At 40.0% G+C, this 24,387-nt stretch overlaps 1 long non-coding RNA gene across 7 annotated transcripts in view; it reads left to right on the top strand.

Annotated features, from left to right (window-relative positions):
* The window catches only part of LOC129205198 (uncharacterized), a 234,219-nt gene that overhangs the window by 152,149 nt on the left and 57,683 nt on the right, over positions 1-24,387 (top strand). For 6 of the 7 annotated variants that reach the window (XR_008576648.1, XR_008576644.1, XR_008576646.1 and 3 more), the window contains 7 exons: positions 1,688-1,818; positions 6,787-6,995; positions 7,085-7,229; positions 8,639-8,797; positions 9,440-9,819; positions 11,405-11,580; positions 22,976-23,048. This is a non-coding gene — a long non-coding RNA (uncharacterized LOC129205198). The remainder of the gene's footprint in view (positions 1-1,687; positions 1,819-6,786; positions 6,996-7,084; positions 7,230-8,638; positions 8,798-9,439; positions 9,820-11,404; positions 11,581-22,975; positions 23,049-24,387) is intronic. The other variant, XR_008576647.1, reaches the window with a different exon arrangement.

The following is a 24,387-nucleotide window of genomic DNA, read 5'->3' on the forward strand; positions in this document are numbered from 1 at the left end:
AAAGCAGCCCCCGTGCTGCTTTAAGGAAAAGATCCTCCTTCCCCTCACTGCCTTCCTCTGTTCCTTCTCAGTCTGCTTCTTACCTTTGGGCTGTGTTCAGCTTCTCTCACCACATCTTTCCTTTTTCTTACTCTGACCCACCTTTCCCTCTTTCTCTGTCTCCCTCCTTCCTAGTGCCATCCTCCTTTTTTTGCACAGACTTTTTCCTGACGGGTCTGGCTGCACGTGAGCCTGGAAAAGGTTCTTCACTTGGTCACAAGCTATTAGACTCCACCCATGACACTATCTGTGATATATCAGAGGCTTGGATAACTGATCTGATATAGTGATCTTTAAAAGGGATAAAAATTAATATTATGCAAATATTTCATTGTATTCCATAATATTGCTTTAGAGAGAGATGTAAATTTTCATGCTTAATGGTTGCATGAGTATTGATCTTCCAATACTAGTAGAGGCTGAGGTAGAGAATGTTGAATGTTTGAGGGGAAAAAAATTGACTCTCACCCATGTTCTCCCTTTTTAGGACAAACACCTTAGGAAAAAAAAAAAAGGTGATTAATTTTCAGTTTACCTTTTCTTTAGCGTAACAAACTTCCATTTGAGGTTTAATTGGATCTGTTCTAGGATGCAACAAAAAGTTAGTGGAAGATAAAAGGGGCATAGCAAGAAAAAATATTCAAAGTGAATAATTTAAGATCACATCCATAATTAATGGCATTTGGAAAGCTTCCTCTAGTGCTCTAATCATATCTCAAAATGTGCTAATTAGAGCAGTTTGGTACAAAACAGAGTATGCAGGTGTTGAACAGCTTCTTCTGTTCTTTTTAAAGAAATGTCACGGTAACTGGTTCTCCTGGCATTAGTGCTCACATTTAATAAATGTTTTCCCATTTAACATATATTTGACAGCTGAAGAGCGTGCATATAATTATTACCTTGTAAAAATAGGTTTGATCAAGAATGCAAAACAAAATCAGATATTTTTAGTACAGAAACTTAAGCTTGTAGTAAACAGTGGGGCATCCCATAATGGCCATAGGGGATATAACTAATAAAGAATTGAAACTGAAAAAGAAAAAAAATCAGTGTTCCTGGTCTCGAAACAGCAAAATGTCTACATTAATCTACTTGAAATTAATGTTATCTAAAAGCATTTCTGATACTTCAGCAAAGCTATTCCTTTGCTTACTGTAAGTGTTGTTACCTTTTGGCTGGGCCAGATTTTGCTGGTCAATTCCTCATTTACCTTTGGAATCAATGACAACTGACATCAGTTCCCTTTCTCTAACCCTTCTCCAAAACTAATCAATCTGATCCAGAAAGAAATGAGCTGTGCACTCAGGTCTGTGTGTGTGTGCATTTGTGCTGGTGTTACTGCTCTGCCACAATGAAACAGCAAATGCTGAGGAGACGCTTAACACACAGATGACTCGGAACCCTCCTGGCAGCTCTGCGTTACTGGAACAGCACTGGTTCTAGGGGTGCCCAGCAAGTAGATGCGAGAGTACTGACAAATGAAACTGAAATGTATTTAAAATGAATATATCATGACTCTGCAGGATTTGTTTTATGTGGTTATTCTAATACAATGTTTTATTTTATTGAGGTTCTACAAAATTTACCAGAATGAAACAAACAGTTCTATAACCATGCATTATTAATAACACTTATCAATTCCTTTAAGGTTCGTTGACCTGGCTGAGAGCAGAGCTTTTCCTTTACATGCTGTGCATTCATTTTAAGATACTTTCCTGGAGAGCCTACAGTCTGAAAATATTAATCTTGCAAAACTGAACACATGGGCTTAAACCTAAGGTATGTCCAACTTTTCAAGAGACTCAGCAGTATCTATCCACATCCCTCTTCCCCCCTCCAAACAGTCAGTAGACTTACTGCTATCTACAAATTAGCTCTTTTCCTATGCCATGTTCCCCTCATTCCTACCCATTAGCATTCAACTCTTTTCTGTCTTCTGCAGATAGATGAATTATTCCCTGAGAACAATTCATTTGACAATGAAATTTGCCCTTTTTGCATTTGTTATTTCTCCATGAACACATCACAATTTGCATTAATTAATTTATTATTTGAAATTGTTTGATGAATATTTTGTTCCAACTCATTTAACTCATGTAGCTAATATTAATTTGAGTGTTTCGTCCCAGTGATTTGCCATTTAAACTGCGTCCCATTGTATCATGTGGTGATTGTTTCTGGATGGCACAACTAGAGTCAATCAAAAAGAAAGAAATATCTTTCACAGAAAGTTTTCAATGAAAAGGTTTTTTTTCAAAGAAAACTTTTCCAGAATTATTTTTTTCCTGAGAAAACACACTACGCTTCCACTTTTCTATTGTGCTCTTCCTTTTTCTTATTTTCAAAACTGCAAAAACACCAGAAAGAAGGGATTTTTTTTGTACTTCTCATTCAAGGAGATAGAGTAAAATAAATTGGAATTTTATTTTATCCAATAATAAAACATTTTTTTCAGTTGGGGATAGTTTTTCATCAAAACACACTTTGCAATAAAAATATTTTTTGACCAGTCCAAGTTATAAATTCTATAAATAGTTTCTGCTTTCCCATGAACTATGATTCACCACTAAAACCAATATTTTACCAGTACTAAGCAAAATTCTGATGAAATTCCACTATGCGCCATTTGTCTGAGGAAAGAAAATGATACCGTCAGGAAAACTGGAACTATGTGCACAAGAAAGTAGAATAAGGTTTCTGAATTCACAAGCATGATCATGACCCTCTTTCTACTCTATGTGGAATTCTAGCCTCTTGCTCTAAACTTCTAGTAGACTTTGGGCTATAATCACCTTATTTCTGTTAAAATAGATATTTTGTCTCTGTACACAACCAGTCTGAAAAACATCTTCTTAGGATGCACAAAAAGCTATAGTGCTCAATATGTACTCACTAATACATGTTGCTCCAAAAGAAGCAGAATGCTATCGTCATATACAAGAGACTAGAGTAATAATGAAATCCTTTGTATTCTAATATTAATCATGAAGATTATTGAAAAACAGCAGTTGAGTACTTTTTTTTAAAAAAAGGAAAAGAACTCCTTTAGACATGGATTATTTTTTTTAAAACAAATCTTGGAAAAAATAGGAGTGTCACAGTGTGTAAGCATGTGCATTAAAATTTTAATTACTTAAAGGCTGTTAAATTTGTAAAGGCTGTTAAATTTGCCTAGGAAACCATAAGGTGACTGACTGCCCATGGCAAAATCATGAAAAGTCAAGTGACAGGACACGTGGGAAAGCTGAAAGGAATGGCAGTACAATTAATGCCATCAACATGCTTTTATAAAGAGACTGATGTTGTCAACAAACAAGGATAATTATTGAGATCTCAAATGTGTTCAGTGAAGGCATCTCTGATATAATATATCCAAGACATTTTTAAGACAGTTACATACTGGAACAATGTTTAGTAGTAATTTTCTCAATGGAAGCAGGGTTGTGACAGAGTAGCTGTAAAAGTTCAAGTCGTGGTCCCACGGATGGTTTTCTGGGCAGATGTTGCCACTGTTTGTTCTTGGTCCAGTCTAATCTAGGAGGACTACACCTGCAAATACCACACTTGTAAAATTTCTGATGACACAGAATTAGTGAATGAATAATAAATTGCACATGGGGTACAGAGGCTGCTCTGGATCCATTATAGAAGTAAACAAGCAGGTACTTCAACACACATTTTTGTGCAGTCACCTTACAAGGTTATATTTTGCAGGCATGCAGAAAGTGTGTCAGTCTTAGGAATGGACTTCATCCTTGAAATCAGTACCTGAACATGAGTGAGCAATCTGGTTTAGCTAAGGCTCAGTACAACTTATGAAGAGTTAGTTGGGAAATATCATTTATGAACAAGGAAGTACTATTTTTGCAGTTGTCATGGCACAAAGAGGGACTTGCGTGCTTCTTTCTAGCTATTTCAGTTGCTTAAGTGAGAGTTATAACTGTTGCTATGAGTCATGAACCTCTGGCGCTAATGATACGCTTTTGTTTTGAGTTCTAATAGTCATTCTTCAAAAAAAAAAAGGATTGAAATAAATTCAAAAAAGAATAATAGGAAAATATTCTTTTCTAGGGAGAAACCAAGAAAATTTAATCTGTTCAGTGCATCAAAGAGAAAATTAAGAGGTGATAGTGGGAAGAGATGGCTTATTGTAGGTGGTATTTCTGTCAGAAAGATGGATCCATGAGATTCAGGAGCTGGAAGCTAGACTAAGGTAAATTCAAAGAGTAATTAATCAGTGGAACAACTTTCCTGCAGTTATGATAGATTCTCTGTCACTGACAGCTTCTAAATCAAGTCTCAATGTCTTTATAAAAGATATTTTTGAATACTCAAAATAAGATAAAACTCTCAAGAAGAAATAATTTATGTAAGATTTTTAGCCTACTGTGTAAAGGAGGGGAGAAAAAAAAAATCTATCCATGAAATTTGCCGTTGGAGTTTACACATGCTATCAATATTTAAATCTTTCAAATCACTTTGAGATGTGTGTACAAAAGACACTGTATGTCTTATCAGAGGGAATTCAAAGTGAATCTGAGAGCAAAACAAATATAATTATAATCAAATTGGCAAATAGAACAAAGCTATTGACTTCTAGGTATGCCAATTCTGTTTCTCACAGCTGGGACAAAAACTATATTTATATTTCAAGCAGGTACAGGTGAAAATATGGAAAGTTTTTTCATAAAGCGATAGATATGGTCACATCTCTAAGTGCTTTACTACCAGAGCTCCACATTAAGCAATTAAACAGCAAGTCTTTCTGGAGCATCATCAGGTCAAAAAAACTGAGTGATGACAGCAACAATCTAAATTTTATCAATATATGCAATATTGTCTGAGAGTTGCGGACTGAGTGGAAGTATTTTCTTGTTGGCAGTGCAGCAGGCAGAACTGCATTGCTAAATGCAGTCTGTCTTTACGGTGGATATTTCTGTGCTGAAATGCCGTAGCAGGGTATTTCTTGTATCGAGAAGAAACTCCAGTCACTTCTGATAAAAGTAATGGCCGAACACTGTATGCTGCTTTATCGTAAAGCTCTTTGGTTTATTTTTTTTTTCCTGGTTTAGAGTTTAGCATTTTAGCATCTTCATGAAATTAGTTGCATTTGTTGGAAAGGTTGGTAGAAAGCAAGTCCAGTGGCCAAGCAATGGCGTGCTTTGGGATGACTGGAAAATACCCAGGATTATTCCTCTAGATCTGTATCTTATAACTCGGAGAAAAAAATCTGTCCATGATCAGACAAAGAGAGTGAGCAAGCCTAGATGTGCCAGCAGAGACTGGGAGTGCTTGCTTCATCTCCATGTCTCAGAAAGAGCTGTGAATGTGCCCTTTAGGAAGGGCAGGGGGAGGCTGTTACCAGTTAGCGGGGCTTTCTGGAACTCGTCTCTGTCACTGGTGATCTCTGTAAGTCGTGCCCCCTGAGGGGTGGTATGAAATCTGGTTAGGAAATAATCTCAGGTTTGGCCATTGATCTGTGGCATTGGCTTACCTTTTGGGTAGGTAGAAATGGGCTGGAAACAAGCAGGTGAATAAGTGAGGTAAAGTGATGGAGTGCAACTGCTTCCATGGCAAAAAAAGACTAACCCTCTGCTCTTACTTAGTTTCTTTCCTGACTGTCATGTCTACAGCTATGATACTCTTTTCTCTTCATTGCTCCTTTAATTAAAAGAAACCTCCCTTCTCTCTGGAGCACATCCCTGAGGAGAGATTGTTTTTGGATGAGAAGCATATTCTGCTCTTTCATCCTCTTCAAAACCCAGAGTTTGTTTTCCCTCTGTTTGTCAATCAGCATGAAAAAGCTTTTTTTTTTTTTTGCTCTTAGTGCACCGGAAACAAATGTGAAGACAAGACAGAAAGCTCCAGGCAGTTTTAATGTGGGAGAATGCAATGCTGATGTAAAGCTGCAGCAGATGTATGCCTTAATTAGATGTTAATGAATAGACAGGCGCATATAAGTGAGCAGCTCTGAGGGTGTGAAAGGAAGCAGAAAGATGGGGCAGTAAAAAGACTTTGATGTTGCCTGGGTAAAGGTACTCTTAAACATTCCTCTGTCTGCTGCCTTTTCTTGTACCCAGCCTGGATTTTCCCATCACTGTGTGGCAGCAAATCATTTTATTTCTTGCTGATACAGTGAGGGGAACTGAACTCCACGCTCTCCTTCCCTCAGCCATGCTTTGAATCGCTTCTGTTCTCCAACTCTAGGGGAAAGTCTGCAAACCTGAATTGGCAGAGATCCGTGAGGCAAAATTTTTGGCAAATTTTAAGTGTCAGAATTATGGAGAAAGTTAAGGAGGCAGCTGGAGAAGAGAGAAGGTGCTCTGGGCTTGGAAGGAACAGGTAAAGAGTACAAGCAATGATGAGGGGCACAAAACAAGATAGAGACAGGAAAAACAAGAAATTATATCAAGCACTGAAATCACAAATCATCTTTGATCATACAGGTAAATTAGTGTGCAAAATGGTTAATCAAAAACAGTGTAACACCCAAGATTAAAAATACCTGTGAAGTAGGGTTAGGGAGGCACTGGTAACCCCTCCCCCCCCCCCCCCCCCCAAATTCTATCAGATAAAAACACTAGAGACAGAAATAACGTGGTAATAAGAGTGACGATAGGTTTAAACACTTGCTATGCTGCTTGTTGAGAGGAATACATATATTCAGTGCATATAAATCAGCTTGGATATATTTTTTGGGAGTAGTTTAATATCTAAAATCAGGGCATTTTCATTGTCTGTTCTCAGTGCGGCATTACAAATCTTATTTATGGATTAAAAGGGGCTCGAGGCGCTGCAGTATTCCCAACAAAAGGCCTTTTCTCTCCTGGAGTTTACGCAGCTGATGAAGATCACAGGTTTGGCATTTTACAAATCCTTGTAAAAAAACCACATCACTTCCCAAGGCAGTGGGAGCAGCCTGGGAAAAGAGGTTCAGTGGAAGCTAGGAGATGCAGGTGAGGACACAAAGTTTTTCTTCACAGGGAACTGTGGGTCAGAGGGTATGTTTTGGGAAGTTTTGTTTTCATTTTTCTGAAATGTGCAGTAGGAAGCGGTGTCAGATCCTTCAGTCTGCAGCAATGGACCTTACTGGTGATGAAGGGATCCAGAGACTGCGGTCCAGTCTCTCGTGGGGATTGCAGGCAGAGACGGCTGCTGATCCTGTACTTCTAGGGATGCATCCTGATGAAGTGAGAGCATTCTTTGTTTATTAATTTTGTTGCAAATATATTTAGATTAATGTCTGTGGAAATATATTCTAATGTGGGCTCTAAGTACTTGGACTGATAGGCAGGCAGGCCAGACTGTCTTTCTATTTTTCTGCCTGCCTGCCTGCCTATCTGCCTTTTGATCAATCTACCTACATTTTTTTTAGTCTCCCAATGGTACAGACAGCCTGTCTCTTCTGCTAAACGGGGACTCCCCTTCCCAACAGCCTGTCTGAAGCCAGTATAACTTCAGCGTGACGAGGAAGCTTTATTCCCGATAATAAAATAACATTTTCATACTTTTCAATGTATGAAGGTGTCAGTGCTCTTTGTGAAACCCATTACCTCCAACACACCTTCCCCTGCCCCCTCTGCTAAATTAGCACCTACCTGTGACACTAGTACCACCTTGCTAGTTTTGGAACAGGGACTACCCCTGCATATTCTGAGGCCAACTATTAGACTTCCGTGGGGCGGAGGGAGTTCCTGGGGCTTGTGCCTGGAAAGGATAGGACTGGTAAATGTAGTGCAGGATGCTTATACCTGGTATTGGGCTCAGAGAAGCCAGGAGGGCTAGGGAGAATCAAGAACTGGCTGGTAAACCAGGGCTACGCTCTTTGTTGCCTGACACTGTGGCATTGCCACACACTTGGCTCCCTCAGCCTTGCCTGGCTCACGGTGCAGAGGCTTGTGTCCCGAACCTCACAAACACTGGCTCAGTGCGGAGGCAGAAGCGTAGTGTCAGGTCATGGCAGGGCTAAGGACATGTGGAAGATACTGACTTGCAGGCATAAACTGGAACTCCAGGGGACTTTAAGGTGCAGGGTTTTTTTACTGAAGAAAAAATATCTACTAGGAGGTATCATCTTGCATGTGATAAATGTGTCACAGTATATATATCACATACAAGAAAAATACAGCTAGTATACTTAGCTAAAATATTTATACTGCTCATGTTGTCTATGTTATGCCTAACTTTGTTCATATAGAACATCCTAAGAACTGTTAGTGAGTCACAAAATGTTTACTGTAGCCTACATTGCTGTATTACTACATTCTTCTTTGTAAACACTACTTCCTTTTTTGAAAAAGTCTTTTAGTTGTGTTTGCTACTTAGTAGGTTTGCTACTAGTTTGCTACTTAGACTATTAAATTCTGACAGTTCACAGAAGTCATCTGGCAAAATGGCAGGAATTCCAGTGTATTGGCTACTGCCAAGCAAGCTGAGTCATCCACATTTATTAATCCTGTAGAGTCTGTTAATATTCATTTTTTGGCAATGGAAAAAAAAAATCTAATCTTCTGTATAGATGCATAGTAGGTAACATGTTAAAAAAAAACCAAAACCCACTGTTCAAAATAAGATTTTTCCCATCTCCTTTCATCCCCAGGTCCTTTATCAAATGTGTAGGCAAGAAACCAAGAGATAAGTATCAAACTAATTGATTGCCGTATCACTTCTCCTCCTCCCTTGTCTCCTCAATTTGCACAGTTGATCTATGCCTAATGCTCAGGAGGTACCTGTGTTACTGTCTTGTGGGAGAAGCAGAGTGAGTATTGTAAAACTAATGCATTTTGTCTGTAGGGAAAATAAAATCTATAACAACTTAAAGAATCTGTGAGAGAAAAAGAAAAAGCTGGGATCCTTCTAGGAACCCAATCTTCACCCAGGAGCATTTGGGTTCTATTTAAAAATGCAGAAGGAGCATTGACATCTAGTGTTTGCTCCAGTATTTTACTAAAGAGATTTAATGGTCCACAATTCAATTTGAAGTGAAAGTATCCCCCAAATGACTCTTTATAAAGTCTTTTGGAGACCGGAGTCAATATCTATAGGCCTTTGGAGATGCAGCAATTGATTGCCTGTCCAAGTCAATGAGCATTAAACCCCAAAGAGGTTCAGAAGTACGCTTCACTGTTACAAAACTTCACCCCTGATACCACAGATGCGCGTTGACCGGTCCACAGTGAAGTTCAGTATATAAATAAAGCATCTTGTTCTGAGACCTGATTGAATTTTTGTAACATTCAGAAAACTGTAAGTTAACATCTTTTGTAGTTGTGCTGGTATGCCTGGATTTGTACCTTTAGTGCATGTCTCAGTGCATGATGGGCATAAACTATATCAGATTTTGGAGCCACTTATTCCTTTGTCTGCTGACGCTGTTGTCCTTTGTCTCCTTGGCTTGCAGAATGTCGCCTTGTCTTCTCAAAACTCCTTTCACCCTGAAGAGCTCTACCAGCAGTATACAAAAATCACTTCATCCTCTCTAAAATGAAGTCAGTTGAGCAATTACTTTGTGACTCTCTAAAAGGCAGGAGCTGTTTTAGGAGAGCAAACAGTTTACGACTGAAAAGGAGAAAGAACAGAGTGTCCATCTGCAGCTGTGTATGATAAATAAACTGCAAGTGACAGAAACTGGGACTCAGTAGGGGAAGGAGCTGATTCAATCTTTTGGAAAATAAGAACACTTCTCTGAGGAAATTGCTAACTTTATGCATTTACATCTTACCTGAAAAACATCATTTATGAACACTAAGTCAAGGGTCTGTTGCACTAACTGAAATGTAAGTGGGTAATTTCTTGGAAATCTGATGTCATGTCTTTCATTTAATTTCTTTTTTCACTGAATCTCATGGCTGAGTCCTGATGATTAAGCAAAATTCCATTGGAGGGGAGCTCAATAGGTCTTCTAATTCTGAACCTTAACTATATCTAACCTGAATGCACCCACCATCCCTGAGAGGTGTTTGACTAACTGTTGTCTATCAAAATCCCTTAGGTGGGGGAGATTCCACAGTACTGGATGACAGTACTTTAAAGTACCACTGATGTCCAAACAACATTTCATATATGCAATGTGTGTGAACCGTGTCGCGCGTGCCAGTGACTGTCACGCCTGTGGAATGTCCTGGCCATAAAGCATGTGAGCTGCACTGTTGCTCAGAGCACACTTTAAAAGTCCTGTGTTTCACAGAAGTATCGGACTTTCTGCGCAGTACTGCCTGCATAGTATGCTCTGCCACAAAGTTTTAAACTGCTGCTCCTTTCTCCTTAGCTCTTAGCAGTAAGCAGCATATAACAAGAAACCATTCTTCTTTTTTTTTTGAGAGAGATCTAGCTAAAAGTCTTGTTTCTTTCTATAAGAAGAGTAATAATATGAGGGAATAAGTATTGCAGTGGTTAACTTCAATATCAGGACAGCAAATATTTTGTTTTAGAGAAAAAAAAAAGGTAACTTTGTAGTGCACTGGTGTGAGTTTGGAAATCTTATAAAGTGTGTAGCTGAGATCCTGCTCATCCTTTAAAAAATGTAACAAGGACAGTCTGGGCTATGTGCTAGTCAGCATCCCTTGAGCCTCCAAAAGGTTGTAGACCGTGTACTGATGGAAGCTGTTTCCAGGCACACAAAGCACGAGAAGGTCACTTGAAGAAGCCAGCATGGATTTACTGGGGTAAATTGTTCTGTGATGGAAAGACTGATGTTGTGGATGAAGGGAGAGTAGTTTATGCTGTTTGCAAGCACATGTTATTTAGCACAGCTTTATACACGCTGCTCTGTAGCATCCTGCGAGCCAAACTGAAGAGAGAGTGATTAGGGAATGGACTACAAGGTGCGTAACGGGATACAATTTAGAAATGCATGTGAAAATATCAAATACATGTGACATACTGTCTTTCTAAGAAGTGGTTACTAACATCTGTCCTCTGCTTTCTGTCTACCATGGCGGAGAAGTGTTGTGAACTTAAAGACAACTGAGAGATTCATTTTATTAGAAGAATCACTTGATTATTACTATGAAAGAGAGTTAGCGGGCTGTATGTTGATTTTATTCTTCAAATATACAATATTCCTATGGGATTTTTTTACATTTCTTGTGTTCAGAGAACCCTTTATTGCTTTTCTTTTTAGTTACTTTTTGATGACATAATCAACAAACATGTTATAAGTGGACTTACACTGTATCTTGAGATATTAAGTAGCAGCAGCAATCCAGCTTCAGAAATCCCTTTATAAAAAAGATAAAATCATAGAAAAAGATGATTTTTTTCTTTAATTAAATAAATAACTTTTAAAAAATATTGAAAAACAAGGGTAACAAAAAGAAAATGCAATGTTTCAGAAATATATTTGGAGTATTTTTTTTTCTTCTAGGATTGTTGTTCCTTATCTTTCCCAGAAGCTTAGTGCATGAACTGTTGTATTCCAGAGTGAGTTCTACCTGGAGGGTGCAAGAGCTGAGTCAGCCTTTCCCTGCTCATTTCTTGTTTTTTTTTAAAACCAAGAAAACCTCAACACTCCTGGTTATTTGTCACATAAGTCCTGATTCGGTGAGTAGTTAACTGCTTTCATTAAATACACATTGAACCTTAAACACAGTCAATCTCACTGATTCCTCTGGATTATTTATATACCTAAAAGAGATATAAATAGGATTAAAAATATTGATAAATCAGTGTATACTCTGCCACAAAGTTTTAGACTGCTGTTTCAGTTATGAAAACTTTGGGAATTCCAGTGTCCTAGAAATACTTAAAATTATTGTACACAGATAGATCTGTGTTGACTTGTCGGAATTTTGCTAATTTGCCAGCAGTGGCAGACTCAGTAGCCAAAGGAAGGAGGCTAACCATCTCCAAGCTCTGACTGTTTGTAACTACTTCTTACAGCCCACTGAAAAGAGTATTTGTTACTTTAGTTTTGGCAGTTAATCTAGCACAGAGAAAATTAGTTGGTTTTTTTTTTTTTTTGGAGATTAGACATAGTTGCAAAAATATATTTATTTAGTATTTTGATGTGGAACAGGGAAAGCTCATTATCAAATCAGGCTCTCAGCCTTATAATCTGATGACATTTTATCTTGTCTAGACACAGTCAGAATTTTTAATATGTAACTGTTTATGCACCTTGGGGAAATAGCAGGTGGCAGTGAAAATGAAATGAGACTTGCTTTGGGAAATGATTCAAGCCCAGATTCTCCCATCTGAACTAAAGGCTCATACAGTTTGAGGAACATCTATTGAAAAGTAAAAACTTTAACTCATCTGACCACCAAAGGTGTTTTCTTCTGTTCTGTTTTACTTGTCCAGGAAAATGAAATGTTAACTACATATCATTACAGACAGAAAGCAAGATTCACTGATTTCCAAGGGCAAAAGAAAAGTATAGATATGAGGTATGATATAGCATTAAAGCTTCCTGGTGGATAAGGGTAGCTGGTCAGAGAATTTCATGCAATACTCTTTCCTGAAACTAAATCAACAAAGTCAATGAAGCTAAAGTTAGATAATTATTGACTCCTGGAGATGGAAAGGACTCAGGAAACAGTCTTTTTTTTCCAGATAGATGTTATTGGTCCTCAACCCAGGAAATAAAAAGATTAATTAAGAGAAATGGTAGAGCCAAGTGTGCTTGCTATGTGACAGCTGTGTAACTGAATGCTCCTAGCCAAATCCTCTTTCTTTGCTTTGGACAAAATGTGAGGAATTTGACTATTCAGGATTTTTGGAAGCTTGATGCTGAAGATGCATAGCAGCTCTGACAGAAAGGTGGATTTCTGCAATGGTGAAAGGCTGTACAGGGGACAGATAGATATCCTCTGATTTTGTGGTCCTACAGACACTCTTCCTCCTACAAAGAAAGATGGTACATATACAGTAGGTTTAGTGAGAGGTTGAACAGGTGGCTCAATTCATGTTCTTTCCATGCAAGTTTTTGGGTCTGGGAAATCCCAGACTAAAGTTTTATGTGCCTTGAAATAAAGTCTGAGAGAAGATGAAACGAAGGAGGGAAGAGACTTGAGGATCATAAAATCATAGAATGGTTTGGGTTGGAAAGGACCTCAAAGATCATCTAGTTCCAAACTCCCTGCCATGGGCAGGGACACCCTCCACTAGACCACGCTGCCCAAAGCCCCATCCAGCCTGGCCTTGAACACTTCCAGGAATGGGGCCTCCACAGCCTCTCTGGGCAACCTGTTCCAGTACCTCACCACCCTCACAGGGAAGAATTTCTTCCTTATATCCGATCTAAATCTACTCTCCTTCAGTTTAAACCCATTACCCCTTGTCCCATCACTACACTCCCTGATAAACAGTCCCTCTCCAGCCTTTCTATAGGCCCCCTTCAGGTACTGGAAGGCTGCAATTAGATCTCCCCAGAGCCTTCTCTTCTCCAGGCTGAACAACCCCAACTCTCTCAGCCTGTCCTCATAGCAGAGGTGCTCCAGCCTTATCATCTTTGTGGCCCTCCTCTGGACTTGCTCCAACAGGTCCATGTCTTCCTTATGTTGGGGCTCCCAGAGCTGGACACAGTACTCGGAGTGGAGTAGAGGGGCAGAATCATCTTGACCTGCTGGTCACACTTCTTTTGATGTCGCCCAGGATATGGTTGGCTTTCTGGGCTGCAAGCACACACTGCCGGCTCATGTTGAGCTTCTCATCAATCAATACCCCCGAGTCCTTCTCCTCAGGGCTGCTCTCAATCCATTCTCCACCCAGCCTGTAGTTGTGCTTGGGATTGCGCTGACCCACGTGCAGGCCCTTGCACTTGGCCTTGTTGAACTTCATGGGGTTTGCATGGGCTCACCTCTCCAGCTTGTCAAGGTCCCTCTGGATGGCATCCCTTCCCTCCAGCGTGTCGACTGCACCACACAGCTTGGTGTTATCAGCAAACTTGCTGAGAGTGCACTTGATCCCACTGTCTGTGTCAACAACAAAGAAGTTAAACGGCACCTGTCTGAATACTGACCCCTGAGGAACTCCACTTGAACATTGAGCTTGGAGGAGGTGACCCTTGAATACTATGCAGCTTTCTTGGGCCCCTCTTTCCTGCAAGGCTTTGTCCCATGGTATTCTACCAAGCAGATCCCTGAAGAGGCCAAAGTCTGCTCTCCTGAAGTCCAGGGTAGTGAGCTTGCTGTGCCACCCTCCTTGCTTCTCTAAAGACCTTGAACTCCACCATATCATGGTCACTGCAGCCAAGGCTGCCCTTGAGTTTCACATTTCCCACCAGCCTCTCCTTCTGGGTGAGAACAAGGTTCAGCATGGCACGTCTCCTTGTGGGCTCCTCTGTCACTTGGAGAAGGAAGTTATCATCAATGATTCCAGGAACCTCCTGGATTGCTTATACCCTGCTGTGTTGTCCCTCCAACAGATATTGGAGTGGTGGATGTCCTCCTTGAGGACCAGGGCTTGTGAATGTGATGCTGTTTTCATCTGTGTGTAGAGGCTCTTGTCTGCTCAGTCTTCCTGAGGGGCGGTGGCCTGTAGCAGACCCACTCTATAGTGTTAGCTGTCCCTGCCCTCCCTTTAATCCTGACCCATAAGCTCTTGGTTGGGTACTCATCCATCCCCAGGTGGAGCTCCATGCACTCCAGCTGGTCACTGACATTGAGGGTGACATCCCCTCCTCATATCCCCTGTCCTTCCTAAAAACCCTGTATTCTTCCACTCCAGCACTCCAGTCATAGGAGCTGTCCTACCACATCTCTGTGATGCCAGTAAGATCATAGCCCTGCAGGCATGCGCACTTCTCTAACTCCTCTTGTTTGTTCCCCATAACACGTGCTTTTGCATAGAGGCATTTTAGTTGGACCCTTGATGAAGCTGACTTACTGGCTGGAATTCCTTTGTGTTGTACTTCAGGTGGTCTCTCGCTGACCTGTGATTCTTCTCCTGGCTCTGAGCGTCTATTGCTGGCACTGGCATCAGACTGGTAGGAGTGAGATGGATTGAGGTTCCCCTCCCCCAGCAACTTTAGTTTAAGTTAACTTTGGGTTTGTCAATCCCACATCCTCTGACTCCAATATTCTGTCTTAAACTGCTGTGCAAGCAGCAGAAATGGCTCTTCCTCCTGCCATGCTTTTAAAAGCTCTGAATCTTCATACACAATCAGTCATGAACTGAAGGGAAGAGCCTGAAGGATGAAGGGGGTGTTAGTGCATTTAGTCATTTGTATCTTTTGCCATTGCTGTCAGCAGAAGAGAAAGAGCTGGAACCGCTCATAAGTGATTTTTATAAAAAATGCTTTTACCTGTTTTAGTTTCTTTGAGAGAAATACATCCTAGCTATTCCTGTGCACCTCATGAAGCTTCAGATCTTTTTGTCTCCACCAGTCCTCTCAGAAATAGAGCTCTTATTTGTCCTTGTTTTACTGATCTAAGCCACACAAAGTCTAATTGATTTGACCAGTGATGAGCAGGGAAATTTGTGATAGAACAAACAGTTAAATCCAGCATCTGTATCCCAGACTATCCTGCTTCCCTTAAACCATTCACCAAAGAACAGCTATTTAAAGAGAGAGAGTTCTGTTTAGCATCCATAAAGCTGCATAAAACATTCACTGCCAATTTTAACAAGTGAATTACAGGGGCAGAGCTCCACCTGGTTTTTTAATCCCAGTCATTCCAAACTCTATGAAATAAAATGAAAATGTTTCTCCACAATTACTTTCACTGACAGTGGGAGATACTTCTACAAAGAAATCCAGTTCCCTCTAAGTCTTGGGCAGAGAATTTATCTGTTTGGCGGAGGACTTGCTCTTCGCTGCAAATGCTGTTTGCTGTTGTCATAAAGGTGTGACACAAAAGATCAGTGTGAGAATGAGCTGAATTTCCTCTCCCTGATCTCCTAACAAAGTCAATGTGCTGAAGGTTAATTAAAACTGCTATCATCTGACTGAGGTCAATATGCAATAGCTTCTCTAGTTAATGCTACAGCCATCTGATAAAAAACCCCATAGGTTGGGGGGTTAGTAATCCCTATTTGCTAGGGGTACACTTTACTTCTGGGAGAAGGAAGGAAGAAAAACCAAAAGCAATAAGAGAGTTTCTATGAAGTGCCAGTTGGTGACAATGATTGGAAAAGTTCTGTGTCTCTCCCAGGTGAACTGTGGGGTGGCTAGTGGGGAATTGAGATGAGGTTTGTTTTCGTAGTAGCCCAGTCCTCTGAGCATTGGGATCTTGCTTAAAGCAGCACACAAACATTCCCGCTCCTTATTAAAAGCAAGTGTCCAGGAAGGGAAGGTAGTGCTTTGCAACAAAATGCAAAAGCTGGAAAAAAAGATGGGGAAAGTCGAGCTAATGCAAGCCAAAACCCAAACTCTGACAGTGTTTGCCACAGGGAGAAAGCTTCCAGTTCAAATCACTGTGGATCATTTTACGTCTACACTGACCTGTTGATGTTGAAGTAGAACAAATTCCCTTCAGCAGAAGATGAAATACCAAATTACATCTTGATATGAAGATTATTGCAGCATTATCAGGATCAGTTTCTACATTAACACGCGCTGCTGCCCAGTGTTTGCTCAATAGTCAAAGACTTCTCCCTCACCAGCTTAACAGCTTTTAAACCTCTCTCATTCTTAGCCTTCCTCCCAATTCCTACTTTAATATATAGTGTGTGGTTCTGGGAAGTATTTTGAAATGCAAAATTAAACCGAAGTTCTGCAAATCAATTAAAATTAAAGACTCCTATCATTTTGCAAAGCTAGCCATTAAGGCACTTTTTTGGTGTTTGTTCATTTGTTTGGGATTTTTTTCCCCAATCTTTGAAACGCCATGCAGAACTTTCAATTAGTGGGGATTCAAGGGCTTTCAGGCAAACAGAAATTCTTAAGAATGAGCACTTAATGGAGTTTCCTTCTCCGTCCTTCTGTAACGCCCCAGAAGAGACAGACCTTTCAGAACTGCAGCAGCGTGAGTCTCTGTCTCCACGTTTGTCGCCTCTGGGATGGAACAAGTGGCGGTGGTTAGTGGCTCTGTGTCTGCTGCTCCAGAGCCGTAGGAGAGGAGTTGGCACTGCTCTTCTCTCTGCAGGACGTGGCTACCCCTCACTGACCTCAGAGAGAGAATCAGACCTTGGGAGTTTTATAAAAGCCAAAAGTATTTTGCTATGATGACAACTTCTGAAAGAAGAAGAAGTTGAATGTCCTCACAAGTATGTCAGAAACAGTTTGCATGTCTCCAAGCAGTGTTAAGGACTGATTTTTATTGAATTTTCTTTCTTCTATGTATGCTTGTTCTCTCGTGCTCTTTCTCTCTCTGGGGGGATCAATGCAGACTTTTAACAAGGTGAACTTTGAAACAGAAATCACAAAATGATTTTCTACAGTACTTCAAAAAGGAAAAAAAAGAAACTCTAACATGTACGAAGAAATGACAAGTCGCAGTTGTTTAGAGCCTTAGGGGTTTGATGGTTCAGCCTAGTTTGCATATGAAAAATTTTCACATACATATGGTTAGAGAACCATGTATTATTTAAGATGGCAAGAATGTCAGCATACAGTTATCCACATGCTAAGTAAATACTTTGTTGCATATCCAGTTTGGGACAAAATTCAAGCTGTAAATCTTAACAAAGTTACTCATTCAGAATGGGACCTGACTTACAGGTCTAGTAGCTTTATTCCACCTCTGTTCCCACAATTTGTTGCTTGTTTGAAAATCTGGCTATATTCATAAGATATTCTTTTCACTGCGAAGTCTGAGTGTTTTGCAGTAACGCATCAGGCTGTATCAGTATCAGTTAGTTCATCCTTTTTAATCTCCCCTCGCATGTGCTGAATTTGTCCTCAGCGATCATCTTCTATTCTTTCACAGTCCAGCTAAACACTTTTTTCTCCCTCTGCTTGTCAGCTCCTCAGTTTGGGATTATTCTGATCTCATCGTGCCTCAGTCCCTGATCCTTTACAGCCATCCATAGAGGTTTTCTTTCATAAAATATGTTTTTAGTCTTTCTGGCTCCTCCTTCTTCATGAGGCCAAATCCAGGTGTTGACTCATTCGCTGTAAATTAAATCTATTAAAGCTGGGCATTGGTGTTCGGTAAGATCACCAACTGTCGCCCAGAAGGAAACTTGTTCTGGACTCCTGGGTTTGAAGGCTTTAGGAGGGGCATGGCTTACTGCAATACGTTATCTTCTAATACACCTTTTTTTTCCTAGTTCTCTTTTTCTGCTTCTGGTCACTAGGTATTTGTTTACATGGAAATGAAATCAGAGTCTGTCTTCTCTCTGCTGTCTGCCTCACAAAAGCATCTCTGTCAAATTAATTTGGCAATCCAATCTGTCCCCTATCTGGTCATCATCAGAAGTACTCAAACTTGCTTTTAAGGCTGCAAAATGAAAATGTGGATATATTTATTTTAGTTTTTAAGTCACCATCTTCGAGCTGGTATCTAGTTTTAAACCTCACATAATTCACATATATAGAAAACATATTCTTCTGCTGAAAACTCGTGTACTTAGTGCACTGTGGAATTCCAGTCATGTAGGTATATCTGATTTAATTGGAAAATATCAATTACTTGATAAATCTGCAAAATACCCTACTAATATTGCAGTGACGTGGGTTCAACATTTGTCTTGGATTTCCTTTTGCGGCCTTGAGCGACTACCTCACTTTACTCTGTCAACTTCTACCCTCCTGCAAGGGGCAGTTTTATTGCCAAAGGTTCACTGCCTTCCCGGGACATTGTAAATAAAACATACCACTGAAAATGAGTCTTTGAGATATTTCTGTGAGGAGGGACTATCTAATTAGGCAGAGGGATGGAGCTGTTAATAATTTGCAGACACAAACAATGGCATACTGACACTTCTCGCAATCTCGTTGCCTGTAACCTACTGTAGCTCTTAAAAAAGATTAAAGTCCCACAGCGAGCACGGAGAGTCAGTGCTTCTTCATCCTGGTCATTTCTGAGAATCATCATCCTCACCACTGCTTGATTTAAAAGAAAAATTGGTACGTATGATGGTTGGTTTGGATAAAGGTATGCTAATCACTGACTGTTTTCAGTATATAAAGGCTGCTGCATTGTTAGAAATTTCATCCCTAGTACATGGCTTTGGAAGCCAAGATGATTTAATTGCAGGTGGGACACAGAAATGCTAATGAAAGAAAAACACAGTCTTAGGGAGCAAGGAACAAATTACCAAGGCATTTTTTGCCTTTTATTTTTTTTCCCCCCAGTGGAAGATGAGGTCATTGTTAACAGCAAGATGGCTCTCAGAGATAGCTGCCTGCAGGAATAGATAGGGGGTTTATCAGGCTGCCCAGCTCCAGTGCTGGGGATTTTTGAAGTGAGAAGAATGTGTGAGATGCTTGTCCAAATGCTAAGTGAAAAAGCAAGCCCTTGATGAATAAAGCCAGTGCAATTTTTAGTGAAATAAATCCAGTCCTGGTTAGAAGTTAGAACTTCAGTTTTTGCCTATGAAAACTGTTCTTCTCTCCTGTTCCTTTGATGAGGCCTAAGGCAAGAACATCTAAAAATAGTAGAGCAAGATGAGAGAAAAAGGGAAAATAAATCCTTCCAGTAAGGAACTTCTAATATGCCTTGGTTTTCTGTCTTTAAATCAGGGATGCTTTCTTACACTGTATTAAGCACGTTGTCTGTACAAATCAAATGTTACTATTTTTATTAGTGATGCTATAAAGATCCATTAAGAAACAGTTTAGAGTGACAAATCTTTCTCAGTCCCATATAAAAATATTATTGTCTGCAGGTGCTACTGTATGTATATAAATATTTTTATTATTGGGCTGATTTGCAGCGTTTATTGCATGGAAAAGCTGACACACAAGTATTATTTACATATACTAAACTCTCTTCACAGAGATGAGAAAGTTCTCATTTAGTCCTTGACTGAAAGAAGCTTTTTACTCAATCAGCATCACTGATTTTATGTTGAAATTCCACAGCAGACAGTAGCCTGACCTGCTCCATCACATCCCCAACATCAAACTGACGTCTGTTACTGAATTTCTTAAAAATGCTCCTGGAGATTATTGTAAGTTATGTGGGCTGCACTTTCTAATCCCTGTCTAACCCCAGATGAGAAGCTACTCTTCCAAGGCACGTCCCTTACCTCACATTGCGTCCGGGAGCTGTTCTGCTGTTGATGGTAGGGATGCTCAACTGACACCTCTAAATCCCCACGTTAAAAAGACAGCATTACCCAGTGATCGCACCCTGAGTTCTCTTCCCAGTTTCTCATGCCTGTCGTGGCCTTTTCCATTTCACCTCTATATGCCCTTCTGTTTAGCTGCTTTTAAATGGGCATAAAGATACTGGCTGTCTTTGTAAAACACATTCGGTGCTACAGATGAAAAATGTCTTGTGATCCAAGTTGTTATTTCACAATTGCTTGCTTTTTGTTTCATATTTTGGTCTCTAGTAAATGAATATGATTTCTGGTTTTATCTTTATATCTTCCTTTTTATTGTGGAGGAGCTGTCTCACTCTAATAAATCATTTCCCACCCTGTAAGAAATGGGAATGAATGAGGATGTTGCTGCACCTGAGACTGCGAGCACACATTTGGGTGTGCATGCATATGAAAAAAAGCTGTGAATGCTTACTGCACCGGCGGACCTGAAGCAGTAAGATTTAAACCTGTTCCACAAAGTAACCTAACTTCAAGGAAGAGAGAAAGAGAGAGAGAGAGATCTTGTTTTAAGATGACAAAGCTTAACATTCTGTATGTGTGCACCCGTAAATACATCTGCGCATGGAACTGCTCAGAAGCCAACTTTATAACTGTACAAGTTGTGCTGGCTTTGCACTCAGGAAGAGAGGAAATCTTTATTACTCTTTCAACACTTGAACCTTAATTTGTGCTATGATCATCTGTTTGGGTTAGTGTCAGTACTGAGGCCTTAGTTTTAAAGTAATTTAGAACATTTTTCTAAAATGTGGTGGCTTCTGGTTGCATTTGTATAGTGTTCACAATATCTACATTGTAGCAAAAAAAGACAAAAATTTTCCAAAAGACAGTCTGCTACATCAGTCACATGAACAACTAGGAAATGATAAAATTTAAGTTTCCTCTATGATCTTAACAGCTATCCCTTGAACTATGTCTGTCCAATGGACTTCAGGCTGTCACATCTCTGATACTTTACATCTTTCAGCTCAAGCTTCCAGACCGAAACTCTTCTTCTGGCTCCTTTTCCCAGGCTTTTTCATCACATGAACGTGAGCTGCAGCTCTCTGCTGAATCTTCCATTCCGGCACCACGTCCTGCCCCTTTCTCATGGTACCCAGGTCTCTTCCTCTCCTTTTCTGCCAGGCAGTTCTGCCCTCTGCAACATGGCAAAGCTTGCAGGTGCCCCTGAGAGCACTGAGCTCACCAGTCCGGCTCACCGTCACTTCATGACCTTTTCTTGCCGTGCTCTGGTGAGTCTCTGCCGACCCATCTCACACTAGGATTTCCAAAGACATATAACTTATCTAGTGCCAGGTGGGTTTTCTTGGGGGTGACAAAAAGCCCATGCTGCAGTACTTAAAATCTGCAGATTTGAAGTATTATTCCAAATCAAGGGGTAGGAATGGAATTTACTTGAAAGCTCATGAGAAATTAGCAAAGTATTTTAATCTATGTTTTGGAATCGTTCTTGGCTAAAATAATTAACCTGTAAACTGTGCTCGACATAGAAAAGTTCAGACCACAGTCAAAGCAAAAAATTAGTGTCCAAAACCTGGAAATTTTTCTCCTGGAAAATTATTATATTTTGACATTCTGTCTTATCTCCTACTGCAATTAAGTGCTTCCACTCTGAAGTTCAGATTAAAAGCAAATTCTGTTTTTTTTTTTTTTCAGAAATCTTCAGATGACCTTATTGAAAAGCTTCATTTTGATAACATTCAAGTTGTTCATTTCCGCTTTATCATTGAGACTTTTGTGTATTTCTTTGTCTCTTGACATTAATCCATCTCCCTGAAGGGAAGATACGTTAGCTTTCTTATGCCCAGAGCACTAGCTTGTATACTTTTAGGAGCCCTTATTGTTGGTCTTCACGTCCCTCATCAGATTAAATTCTAGGTGGGCCTTGGCTTTACTGATCTCATCCATCCCTGCATGCTCAGACAGAGTCTCTATATTGCTGGCAGGGCATCTGGCTCTGCTTTCGCCTCCTGTACCTTTCTCTTTTATGTCTGAGTTCAGTCAGGAGCTGCTTGCTCATCCACACAGGCCTCCTGCTACCTTTGCTTCATTTCCCGGTCATCAGGATGGACCGTTCTTGAGCTTGGAGGAGCTGACCCTTGAAGATCAACCAGCTCTTCTGGATCTGTCTCCACTCCAGAAATACCCGTGGTATTCCCCTAAACAGGTCCCTGAATAGGCCAAAATCTGCATTCCTGAGGAGAACCATCACACAGTTGGATTTTTGCTGTCCACGCTGTTTTTATTTGCAGAAACTTGTCTGGAATTCATTCTTTTTTAGTTAATTTGAAAATATATTTACCTATTTTAAAAAAACCTGATTTTTCATTATATTGGTGAAATATTTTGGTTTTGCACATCATTATAATTATAAAGGTAACTTTGGCAAGCTAAAATTGCAGGTGTTAGATTATATGGTTTAGGTGAAAAAAAGCAATAGTTTTCCATCAAATATGGGTTCAGAAATATTTCTTTTTATCTGAAAGCCCTTTACAACTTACAAAATATTTCTGTTAACTTTTATTGCCTGGATCTGTTAGCTACATCTCTTTCTTCGCATAAATATGTGTCTTTGGCTTCAGAGAATGAAAATCCAATGCAACTGTCAGATTGGAGGAGTCTTTAACAAACACCTAAGACAATTATCTCCCCCCCCCCCCCCCCCCCCCAAGCCTTGCCAAACTTGGAAACATGAAGAACAAGTTCAGTGGGGTTTTGGATTTTAAAAAAATTATCATCATGCTATGGCTGCATCTTTCTCAGTGTCACTTGTTCTTTGCAGAGAGATTGTGCATGAGACAGAATTTCCTGCAGAAGTCAAACAAAAGGTCAGGCTGCAACGTAAGTGAGAAAAGGTAAGAAAGTTCAAACAAACAAAAGGAAGTAGGGATAGGCATGAAGCCAGGCAAGAAAGAGTATGGAAATACCATGGAACCTGTGTGTTCAGGTGGCCAAAGATAACTAAATAAACTAATCAGAATATACTATCAATGCTCTATTTTTTAGCTAGAAACGCTGCAGTTACTTTACCTTTTTCCCCTTTAGATTGCTGAAGTGATAATTACATTTCTGGTTCTGATGCTGTAGATTCTGAAAAGCAGAAATGTCAGAAATGAGAACAGGAAGAAAGAAAACAGACAGATAAATACTAATTATGAAGGGAAAGCTTTGAGAAATGCAGAGTCACTAATTTTATAGGCATTAAATATATATTTTTTTCGAGGCATTTCTGCTAATACAGTTTTTGTTACATTGTCATCTGTCCCCTCCTTTGTATTTATCATGTTAAATATGCTACTAAAAAAAAAAGAAAGAAATTGGACATGTTTATAAAAACTCTTCTGTCATGGGGTTTTGTTCCTCCTTGAAAAATTGTAGATCTTGGACCCAGAAGAGGAGATCGTGTTCAGTAGTGGAATTATCTGCATTGTTCTTGTTGAAGACCCAGGAAAAACACTGACATACTGTTACTTCACTGGGGCACCACACAGGATGAATTACTGGTTTTATGGCGTATAACTGCAGTCTTAGCCAGGGATGCTAATGCCTTTAGAGACCTCTGTGCGCCAGCCGGAACTGGGCAGCACCGAACCTTTCACAAAGGTGACAATAAGGAATAAATTTAGTTTCAGGCTAGGTTCTGTTCACCTGGATACGAAGAAATGCTGCATTGCAGTCTTCAGCTGCCATCCCATGCCCTAGTCCATTGCTGTTCCCCAGATGCTCCCTCTCTCCCTGCTTCAAAGTGTCCGAAATGATCAGTATGTAAGTTAAGCTGCAAAAGCCTGGCCATTGGCTCCGGTTTGTCTGAGCAATGTATTTAGATGTATGGTATTCATCTGTAGGTCATGGAAATCTTCCCAGTGCCTAAATTTCCCCCTTCAGTCCTTAGAACAATCAAAGAATATTGTTCCTGCTTTGTGTGAGACCTTATCGTTACTCAGCTGGGTCATAGATCTAATACTGACATCCCAAACCAGCACAATCTCTCACCATCACCTATTTCGTGATAATCTCTGGGTGATAATGCAATTGTTTTTGTTTCCAAGAGCTGTGCTGTTTTATTTACTCCTTTCTGTTTTGTGATGTATACTTGGCCAAAGTCAATATCTCTAATTGGGAGACAACTGGATATTTGCCATTTGTTTGTCTGCAGAATTGTCTCTCCCCTGCTTAATATATTCAGTGGCACAT

Source organism: Grus americana, chromosome 3 (assembly GCF_028858705.1).
Source record: "Grus americana isolate bGruAme1 chromosome 3, bGruAme1.mat, whole genome shotgun sequence".
Classification (NCBI taxonomy): domain Eukaryota; kingdom Metazoa; phylum Chordata; class Aves; order Gruiformes; family Gruidae; genus Grus; species Grus americana.